At 48.6% G+C, this 10,916-nt stretch overlaps 1 long non-coding RNA gene across 1 annotated transcript; it reads left to right on the top strand.

The window, feature by feature from the left end:
• Positions 1–3,038: 3,038 nt before the first annotated feature.
• On the top strand, positions 3,039–10,827 carry LOC135538273 (uncharacterized). The gene is made up of 8 exons (XR_010455384.1): positions 3,039–3,353; positions 3,681–3,816; positions 4,040–4,116; positions 4,369–4,492; positions 4,634–4,775; positions 10,058–10,198; positions 10,401–10,597; positions 10,720–10,827. It is a non-coding gene; the product is annotated as an uncharacterized LOC135538273 (long non-coding RNA).
• The last annotated feature ends 89 nt before the right edge of the window (positions 10,828–10,916 follow it).

The following is a 10,916-nucleotide window of genomic DNA, read 5'->3' as shown; positions in this document are numbered from 1 at the left end:
AAGCGAACTATTAGAAGTTCAGCAACTAGAAAATGGCAGAGTGATTTCTGCATCGTGCATCTTTAACCTGTTAGAATCCTTTAACATTGTGCTACATGCTACAGGGCCTACACACAACAAAGGCCATACTCTTGATCTTGTGCTGTCCTATGGTCTGAATATTGATAACTTGGAAACTGTTGATGTGTGTGTCTCTGACCATATCAGTATTGCTTTTAAAATGCTTCCCCCACCTAAAAATGTGTCTGTTCCCACTCCCTCACCCATCAATACCTCCACAACTGCTAGTAAATTTACAAATGCTTTTTAATCCTCTACTAAGGATCCTGTTCTGTGTCATCACACTGATGAATTGCTGAACAGGTTCAATTACATAATGTATGTCAGGCTACGTTAGACTCAGTGGCACCAGTTAAAACCAAGAATAAACTGTCTGCCAGAGTCCCATCTTGGTTAGAGGACCACACTCGTGCCTCGAACACTCGAATAGCGAATGGAGGCCACTTTCTCGCTTGTAAATATTTGACTGGCATTGGTCAAACTACTCCGGTTATTTCACTGCGTGACAGTTGATATGTCGCCCAAACTCTGTATGCCATGGGCTCTCCAAACGTGTCAGCTACCGAGTGCTTAATCTGGGAAAAACCAAGGAAATATGTTAGGAACATCGATAGTAACATGTTTCACAACTATTCAAAATCAAATACAAATGTGCTATAATTGTAGGCTAACTCTGAATTTGCTTCATTAGGCTAGACCAATTATGTAGCAATCTTAAATTAGTGGGTTTTTTTCAAATGTTTTTCTGCCATGTGTAAAATGCGGTAGTCTATGTATTGTATACATTGCCTTTGGAAAGTATTCAGACCCCTTGACTTTTCCACATTTTGATATGTTACACCAAAAATGATTAAATCAAAAAAATCCTCAGCAATATACACACAATACCCCATAATGACAAAGCGAAAACAGGTTTTTAGAAATGTTTGCAGATGTGTGTGTAATGTGCATATATATATATATATATATATATATAGAAATATCTCAAGGATGATCAGTGAAAACAGGATGCACCTGAGCTCAATTTCGAGTCTCATAACCTTTGCTATGAGACTCGAAATTGAGCTCAGGTGCATCCTGTTTTCACTGATCATCCTTGAGATGTTTCTACAACTTGATTGGAGTCCACCTGTGGTAAATTCAATTGATTGGACATGGAAGAACCTTCCAGAAGGACAACCATCTCTGTATCACTCACCCAATCAGGCCTTTATGGTAGTTTGGCCAGATGGAAGCCACTCATCAGTAAAATGCACATGACAGCCCCCTGGAGTTTGCCAAAAGAAAAACAAGGTTCTCTGGTCTGATGAAGCAAGATTGAACTATTTGGCCTGAATGCCAAGTGTCACGTCTGGAGGAAACCTGGCACCATCTCTACGGTGAAGCATGGTGGTGACAGCATCATGCCGTGGGATGTTTTTCAGCGTCAGGGACTGGGAGACTAGTCGAGATCAAGGCAAAGATGAACAGAGAAAAGTACAGAGAGATCCTTGACGAAAACCTGCTCCAGATTGCTCAGGACCTCAGACTGTGGTGAAGGTTCACCTTCCAACAGGACAATGACCCTAAGCACACAGCCCAGGCAACGCAGGAGTTGCTACGGGTCATGTCTCTGAATATGCTTGAGTGGCTAAGCCAGAGACCAAACTTGAAAATAGACCTGAAAATAGCTGTGCAGAGACGCTCCCATCCAACCTGACAGAGCTTGGAGCGGATCTGCGAGAAGAAGGAGAAACTCGACAAATACAGGTGTGACAAGCTTGTAGCATCATACCCAAGAAGACTCAAGGCTGTAATTGCTCCCAAAGGGTTTTCAACAAAGTAAAGGGTCTGAATACTTATCTAAATGTGACATCAGATTTGTATTTTATCTACAATTTCTAAAAACCTGTTTTTGCTTTGTCATTATGGGGAATTGGGTGTAGGCTGATGAGGGGGAAAAACAATTTGTATCAATTTTAGAATAAGGTTGTAATGTAACATTGTGGAAGGTCAAGGGGTCTGAATACTTTCCAAAGGCATTATAACAACGGCACAGTCGTATTCACTTTTCTTAGGGGGGGGGCTTGAGCTCATATATAGGTCTATGCATAAGCTCTAATATGCATATGGGTGTTTTCAATTAATCATCACCTTGGAAAGCGCTGTCCATTTCATTGTGTTAGGCTTTGCAACAACATCGAGAACAACTATGTTGTCCACTCAGTTTCAACCTGTTGTATCCCACTAGTGTGTGATCTGTACTGAATGGGGGCTGCGCTCAATGAGGTGTGGGCGGTGCTACCCAATGTTGTACAATGTAGGCTAAGTGTTTGATGTGATTTTTGATTGCATTTGCATGGATGTCAGAGTGGTTAGAGGGACAATACAGCTCTGAGTAGCAGGCCATTAGCCACCTGATGATCATTAGCGAGTTGGGTAATACTAAAGCATGTCCAGAGTGCACAAGAGGACATTACCGTGACTCAGCAGTCACATAGAATTTGACTGCGGTCATGACTCAAGAGTGCCTGTGTGGCAGTAATGGTCACCGAAACAGCCCTATAGTGACCTTCTTTCTTGGCTGCTGATACTAGTGAATGTTCTATTCTAGTTATTTTGGATCATAACATCCTTGTTGAACGGCTGGAGAGGTGGGTGGGAATCTATGACGTTGCCCTCGACAGGTTTAGGTCATATCTATGTGGCAGACATTTCTCAGTGAGCATGGTTGGTTCAATACCAACCCCAGCAACTATTCAATACGGCATCCCTCAGGGGTCAATTCTGGGCCCCCCCCCCTGTCAAGTCTTCCCCTTGGTGATATCACCCGCAATCATAACATTCCGTTTCACTGCTATGCAGATCACACACAGCTTTATTTACAAATCAGACCCAGTGACCAAGCTAGCGTAGCTTCCTTCACAAGTTTCTTGTTGACATCAAATATTAGATGTTTGAAAATTTATCCAGCTCAATGATAAGAAATCTGAAGTTATTTTATTTGGCCCCCACCGAACCACGAGTTGCATGTAAAGAAGGTTGTCCAGACCTGCTTTTATGATATCATCTAAGAAATACAGCGCCCTCCGTAATTATTGGGATAGTGAAGCACTTCTTTTTCTTTTGGCTCTATACTCCAAAAGTTTGTATTTGAAATGAAACAGTTACTATGAGGTTAAAGTACAGACTATTAGATTTTATTTGAGGGTATTTGTGTAAATATTGTTTGTACCATTTAGAAATGACAACACATTAGTTCCTATATTTCAGGGCACCTAAAGTATTGGGACAACTGGATTCTGATTAGTCAGGTGTGTTCCATCACATCATTTTTGCATTTTTATTTCACTATATTTAACTTGGCAAGTCAGTTAAGAACAAATTCGTATTTACAGTGATGGCCTACACCGGCCAAACTCGGAAGACACTGAGCCAATTGTGCGTCGCCTATGGGACTCCCAATCATGGCCAGTTGTGATACAGTCTGGATTTGAACCAGGTTGTCTGTTGTGACACCTCTAGCACTGAGATGCAGTGTCTTAGACCACTGTGATGTGGATGTTTAAATATCATTCATTTTGAAAAGGAAATTAAACATCACTATAATTCCTGCACTCAAGTGGTATATTTCTTGGTAGGTCAAGAACGTTGATTTGAGGAAACTCAAGTCCCTGGCATCAGAGCCAAAAGAAAACAACACTTTCCTCATCCAGGACTACAACGGACTAAAAGGAATCCTAGACAACTTTCAAAAAAAGATCTTCAACATTGAAGGTACAACTCTGGATTCAGATAAACTCTTCGTACTACTTACTTATTTTTCAGCAAAGTCCCTGTCAACTGAAAGTTGTTATTCATAAAAAAAACACAAGGTGACACTACTGGTCACTTCCTGAAATATACTGGTATTTATTTCTGGTGATAACACCTTACTCAAAACAGTCCACAGTAGAAGTATCAATGTATCGCTACTAATATCAGTGTTTGTATGTTCTAGGTTCCAAGACTGCTCTGGCTGGAAACTTGACTAAAGAAATGTCTCAGAGTGGGTTCAGTGCTGTCTACGTTAACAAGGTGAGTTACACAATAGTATGTCCAGCATGTTTTGTCATCTTAAATGATAATTTGTAATATGTATAAATTGTTTTAAAATGTTAACTACAATGCTTGTACATTGTACTACAAATCCTTGTAAATGCTTAAATACGCATTTATAAATGTAATGACCACCTTGGCAACTAGTTTATAGACAAAGGTATATAGTTAATGAATGCTTATTAATAAAAATTTCATACAATATGACTCAATGTTTTATTTCCTCTACAGGACACCTTGGTTCTGGGCTCAGTGGGATCAAACAACTGGCGTGGATCTCTCTTTGAGACTGAGGGTCTGAGATCAGAGGAAAGGGAAATTCAGGACCCCACATTGGACAAAGATTCCTATATGGGTAATGGAACATGAAGCTCAAGAATTGATATTGCTCAAATGTGAATTTGAACAAACACTATTTTCAAGGCTCTGTTGTTCAGATGTTTCAGCGAAGGGAGTGTAGTTACAATGGGCCTACATTTCTTCATTTTTATTACAGGATACTCTGTAGCTGTTGGGAAGAAGAATGAGAACCTTCTATATTTTACCGGAGCACCAAGATCTGAACACATGGGACGGATCCTACTTTTTAACAAGGTTAACAACAACTGACTGTGGCACAAAGCTTGCCTGGAGAACAGGTTGGTAACATTAGCTATTTCTGCAAGCAGTGTGGTATATCAAATCAAGTTATACAATAGGGACAGCATGAAACTAGCTTTTGGGTTACTTCAAAGGTTGAATGAATCCTCCGATATAAAGAGGAACACATGTAACGGCGTTCGGCTGGTAGAAGAGAAGGGACCAAAATGCAGCGTGGTGGTTATTCATGTTTTTTTAATGAAAATAGGACTAGACATGAAATAACTGAATGTACAAAACAACAGACGCAACATGAAAAAACTATACAGCCTATCTGGTGACTACAAACACAGAGACAGGAACAATCACCCACGAATACACTAAAGAATATGGCTGCCTAAATATGGTTCCCAATCAGAGACCGATAATCACCTGACTCTGATTGAGAACCCCTCGAAGCAGCCATAGATTATGCTATACACCCCCAAGACAAACACACCACAAAAAAAAAAACCATGTCACACCTGGCCTGACCAAATAAATGGAGACAAACATAATTTATTTCGACCAGGACGTGACAGAACCCCCCAAGTGCGGACTCCCGGACGCACATCAAACAATAGGGAGGGTCCGGGTGGGCGTCTGTCCATGGTATTTCTCTGGCGCGGGGCGTGGACCCACTTTATCAATGTCTTAGTCCCCCTCCTCGCGTCCTAGGATAATTCCACCTCGCCGACCATGGCCTAGTAGTCCTCACCCAGAACCCCACTGGACTGAGGGGCAGCTCGGGACTGAGGGGCAGCTCGGGACTGAGGGGAAGCTCGGGACTGAGGAAGCTCGGGACTGAGGGGCTCGGCACTGAGGGGAAGCACGGCACTGAGGGGAAGCTCAGCACTGAGGGGAAGCTCGGCACTGAGAGGAAGCCCGGCACTGAGAGGAAGCCCAGCACTGAGAGGAAGCTCAGGCAGGTAGTTGGATCCGGCAGATCCTGGCTGGCTGGCGGTTCTGGCAGATCCTGGCTGTCTGGCGGATCTGGAAGAGTCTGGTTGACTGGAAGTCTGGGTGACTGACAGATCTGGAAGAGTCTGGCTGACTGGCGGATCCTGGCAGACTGACGGATCTGGCTGCTCCATGCTGATTGGCTCTGGCTGCTCCATGTAGACAGACAGCTCTGGCGGCTTGCAGACTGGCAGCTCTGGCGGCTCCTTGCAGATCGGGCAGCTCCCTTGCAGACTGGCAGCTCCCTTGCAGACTGGCAGCTCCTTGCAGACCGGCAGCTCTTTGCAGACTGGCAGCTCTAGGCGGCCTCCTTGCAGACTGGCAGCTCCTTGCAGACTGGCAGCTCCTTGCAGACTGACAGCTCCTTGCAGACTGACAGCTCCTTGCAGACTGACAGCTCTGGCTGCTCCATGCAGACTGACAGCTCTGGCTGCTCCATGTAGACTGACAGCTCTGGCTGCTCCATGCAGAATGGCAGCTCTGGCTGCGCTGAACAGGCAGGGAGACTCCGGCAGCGCAGGAGAGGAGGAAGGCTCTGGCTGCGCTAAACAGGCGGGAGACTCCAGCAGCACTGTAGAGGAGGAAGGCTCTGGCTGCGCTGAACAGGCGGAGACTCCGGCAGCGCAGAGAGGAGAAAGGCTCCTCGCAGCGCTGGAGAGGCGAGAGGCTCCAGCAGCGCAGGAGAGGAGGAAGGCTGGGCAGCGCTGAACAGGCGGGAGACTCCCGGCAAAGCAGGAGAGGAGAAAGGCTCCAGTAGCGCTGGAGAGGTGAGGCGCTGTAGGCCTGATGCGTGGTGCTGGCACTGGTGGTACTGGGCCGGGTGACACGCACAGGAAGCCTGGTGCGGAGAGCTGCCACCGGAGGACTGATGTGTGGAGGTGGCACTGGATAGACCGGACGTGCAGGCGCACTGGAGCTCTTGAGCACCGGCTGCCCAACCTTACCTGGCTTGATGCCCACTTCTAGCCTAGCCAATACGAGGAGCTGGTATGTACCTGCACCAGGCTATGCACTCCGCACTGGAGACACCGTGCGCTCCACAGCATAACACGGTGCCTGCCCGGTCTCTTTAGCTCCCTCGTAAGCACAGGAAGTATGCGCAGGTCTCCTACCTGGCGTAGCTACACTCCTGTGAGCCCCCCAATACATTTTGGGGCTGACTCGGGCTTCCTGTCGCGCCGTGCTTGCTTCGCCATCTCCATTCTCCTATAACCCTCTTCGCACTGCTCCAGTGAATCCCAGGCGGGCTCCGGTACTCTCCCTGGGTCGACCGCCCACCTGTCTATTTCCTCCCAAGTAGTGTAGTCCCGATATTGTTGCTCCTGCTGCCGCTGTTGCTTCTCCTCATACCAGCGCCTCTCAGCTCTCGCCGCCTCCAGTTCTCCAGGCTGATCCCATGGTCCTTCTCCAAACAATTCGTCCTCCCATGTCCATTCCTCTCTTTGTTGCTCCTGCCTGTTACCACGCCGCTTGGTCCTGTTGTGGTGGGTGATTCTGTAATGGCGTTCGCCTGTAGAAGGAGAAGCGGACCAAAATGCAGCGTGGTGGTTACTCATGTTTTTTAATGAAAATAGGACGAGACATGAAATAACTGAATGTACAAAACAACAGACAGGCTGTATATTTTTTTCACATTCCATCTGGTGACTCCAAACACAGAGACAGGAACAATCACCCACGAAATACTCAAAGAATATGGCTGCCTAAATATGGTTCCCAATCAGAGACAACGATAATCACCTGACTCTGATTGAGAACCGCCTCAGGCAGCCATAGACTATACACCCTCAAGACAAAACACACCACAAAAAACCCATGTCACACCCTGGCCTGACCAAATAAATGAAGACAAACATAATATATTTCGACCAGGACGTGACAGAACCCCCTAAGGTGCGGACTCCCGGACGCACATCAAAACAATAGGGAGGGTCCGGGTGGGCGTCTGTCCATGGTGGCGGCTCTGGCGCGGGACGTGGACCCCACTCTTTATCAATGTCTTAGTCCCCCCTCCGCGCGCCCCAGGATAGTCCACTCGCCGCCGACCATGGCCTCCAGTAGTCCTCACCCAGAACCCCACTGGACTGAGGGGCAGCTCGGGACTGGAGGGGCAGCTCGGGACTGAGGGGAAGCCGGGACCGGAGGGGAAGCTCGGACCGAGGGGAAGCTCTCGGGACTGAGGGGAAGCTCGGCACTGGAGGGGAAGCACGGCACTGAGGGGAAGCTCAGCACTGAGGGAAGCTCGGCACTGAGAGGAAGCCCTCGGCACTGGAGAGGAAGCTCCGGGCACTGAGAGGAAGCCTCAGGCAGGTAGTTGGATCCGGCAGATCCTGGCTGGCTGGCGGTTCTGGCAGATCCTGGCTGTCTGGCGGATCTGGAAGAGTCTGGTTGACTGGAAGAGTCTGGGTGACTGACAGATCTGGAAGAGTCTGGCTGACTGGCGTGATCCTGGCAGACTGACGGATCTGGCTGCTCCATGCTGACTGGCGGCTCTGGCTGCTCCATGCTAGACAGGCGGCTCTGGCGGCTCCATGCAGACTGGCAGCTCTGGCGGCTCCTTGCAGACTGGCAGCTCCTTGCAGACTGGCAGCTCCTTGCAGACTGGCAGCTCCTTGCAGACTGGCAGCTCTTGCAGACTGGCAGCTCTGGCGTGCTCCATGCAGACTGGCAGCTCCCTGCAAACTGGCAGCTCCTTGCAGACTGACAGCTCCTTGCAGACTGACAGCTCCATGCAGACTGACAGCTCTGGCTGCTCCATGCAGACTGACAGCTCTGGCTGCTCCATGTAGACTGGCAGCTCTGGCTGCTCCATGCAGACTGGCAGCTCTGGCTGCGCTGAACAGGCAGGAGACTCCGGCAGCGCAGGAGAGGAGGAAGGCTCTGGCTGCGCTAAACAGGCGGGAGACTCCAGCAGCACTGTAGAGGAGGAAGGCTCTGGCTGCGCTGAACAGGCGGGAGACTCCGGCGCAGGAGAGGAGCGCTCCGGCAGCGCCGGGAGGCGAGAGGCTCCGGCAGCGCAGGAGAGGAGGAAGGCTCGGGCAGCGCTGAACAGGCGGAGACCCCGGCAGCGCAGGAGAGGAGAAAGGCTCCAGTAGCGCTGGAGAGGTGAGGCGCACTGTAGGCCTGATGCGTGGGTGCTGGCACTGGTGGTACTGGGCCAGGACACGCACAGGAAGCCTGGTGCGGAGAGCTGCCACCGGAGGACTGATGTGTGGAGGTGGCACTGGATAGACCGGACCGTGCAGGCGCACTGGAGCTCTTGAGCACCGAGCCTGCCCAACCTTACCTGGCCCGATGCCCACTCTAGCCCGGCCAATACGAGGAGCTGGTATGTACCGCACCAGGCTATGCACCCGCACTGGAGACACCGTGCGCTCCACAGCATAACACGGTGCCTGCCCGGTCTCTTTAGCCCTCGGTAAGCACAGGAAGTATGCGCAGGTCTCCCCACCTCGCGTAGCCATAACTTCCCTGTGAGCTCCCCCAATACATTTTTGGGGCTGGACTCTCGGGCTTCCCTGTCGCCGCCGTGCTTGCTTCGCCATCTCCATTCTCCTATAACCCTTCTTCGCACTGCTCCAGTGAATCCCAGGCGGGCTCCGGTACTCCTCCTGGGTCGACCGCCCCACCTGTCTATTTCCTCCCCAAGTAGTGTAGTCCCGGAGCATTGCTGCTCCTGCTGCCGCTGCTGCTTCTTCCTCATACCAGCGCCTCTCAGCTCTCGCCGCCTCCAGTTCTCCAGGCTGATCCCATGGTCCTTCTCCAAACAATTCGTCCTCCCATGTCCATTCCTCTCTTTGTTGCTCCTGCCTGTTACCACGCCGCTTGGTCCTGTTGTGGTGGGTGATTCTGTAATGGCGTTCGTCTGTAGAAGGAGAAGCGGACCAAAATGCAGCGTGGTGGTTACTCATGTTTTTTAATGAAAATAGGACGAGACATGAAATAACTGAATGTACAAAACAACAGACAGGCTGTATATTTTTTTCACATTCCATCTGGTGACTCCAAACACAGAGACAGGAACAATCACCCACGAAATACTTCAAAGAATATGGCTGCCTAAATATGGTTCCCAATCCAGAGACAACGATAATCACCTGACTCTGATTGAGAACCGCCTCAGGCAGCCATAGACTATACACCCTCAAGACAAAACACACCACAAAACCCATGTCACACTCCTGGCCTGACCAAATAAATGAAGACAAACATAATATATTTCGACCAGGGCGTGACAACACATGGATGTCACTTTTTATGTTTACTTATGAGTTCCATTCAAGACCAAAGGACTTAAAACATTTCAAATTTTTTGAATGAATTTAAGTTTTGATTTTCTCAGATGGGCTCCTACTTCGGTGCAGAGCTGTGTTCTGTGGACATAGACTCAGACGGCAACACAGACTTCCTCCTGGTGGGTGCACCAATGTTTCACCAACCTCCGAGAGAGGGCAGGATCTACGTCTACACACTGACTGATAAGGTGGGCTGAACTGTGAACCTCTGAACAACAGATTCAAATGCTGCATTTGTGGTTGAATATGTCCATCAGGGACAAGGTGATCTGGAAGCCGAAATATATTCATTTGGATATACATATCCATCATCTTCAATAATAATGCACAAAAAGACAGTGTAATATGGATTTTTCTTCATGTGATCTCTCCTGCCTCTTCCGTTATTAGCTGGAACTGAGGATGGAGATGAATGTTTCAGTGCCATCTCAGGGTAGATTCGCTCCTCCATCTGCTCTCTCACAGACCTGAATGGAGATGGGCTGAAGGATGTAGCTGTGGGCGCTCCACTTGAGGACGATCACAGGGGGGCCGTGTACATCTACCTGGGTGAAAAGCTAAAGGGGATCCGCCCTGAATTCAGCCAGGTGAGGCAGACGAAGATGGAAATCATTCAAAACGGCCCTTCACGATCAAAGAAAACAGACATCCCTCCTGGGATATCAATATCAATGGCTTTTCATTAAATGTGTATGTCTTCTTATTGCAGCGCATCTCAGCTGTGATGATGAGATCTAAGCTCCAGTTCTTTGGCCAGACAATTGATGGGAAAATGGACCTGGGTGAGGATGGACTGACTGATATCGTAGTAGGAGCGCGTGGTAGCAGTTGTTGTCTTGAGGTACGAGTCCAAAAAATGATAAGAAAAGACAGTTGTTTAACCAGTAACAATATCTGCACTGAACG

The sequence above is a fragment of the Oncorhynchus masou genome, unplaced genomic scaffold (assembly GCF_036934945.1).
Source record: "Oncorhynchus masou masou isolate Uvic2021 unplaced genomic scaffold, UVic_Omas_1.1 unplaced_scaffold_9330, whole genome shotgun sequence".
In the NCBI taxonomy this organism is placed as follows: domain Eukaryota; kingdom Metazoa; phylum Chordata; class Actinopteri; order Salmoniformes; family Salmonidae; genus Oncorhynchus; species Oncorhynchus masou.
The sequence above is the reverse complement of the archived record's forward strand: the minus strand, read 5'-3'. Positions and strand labels throughout refer to the sequence as shown.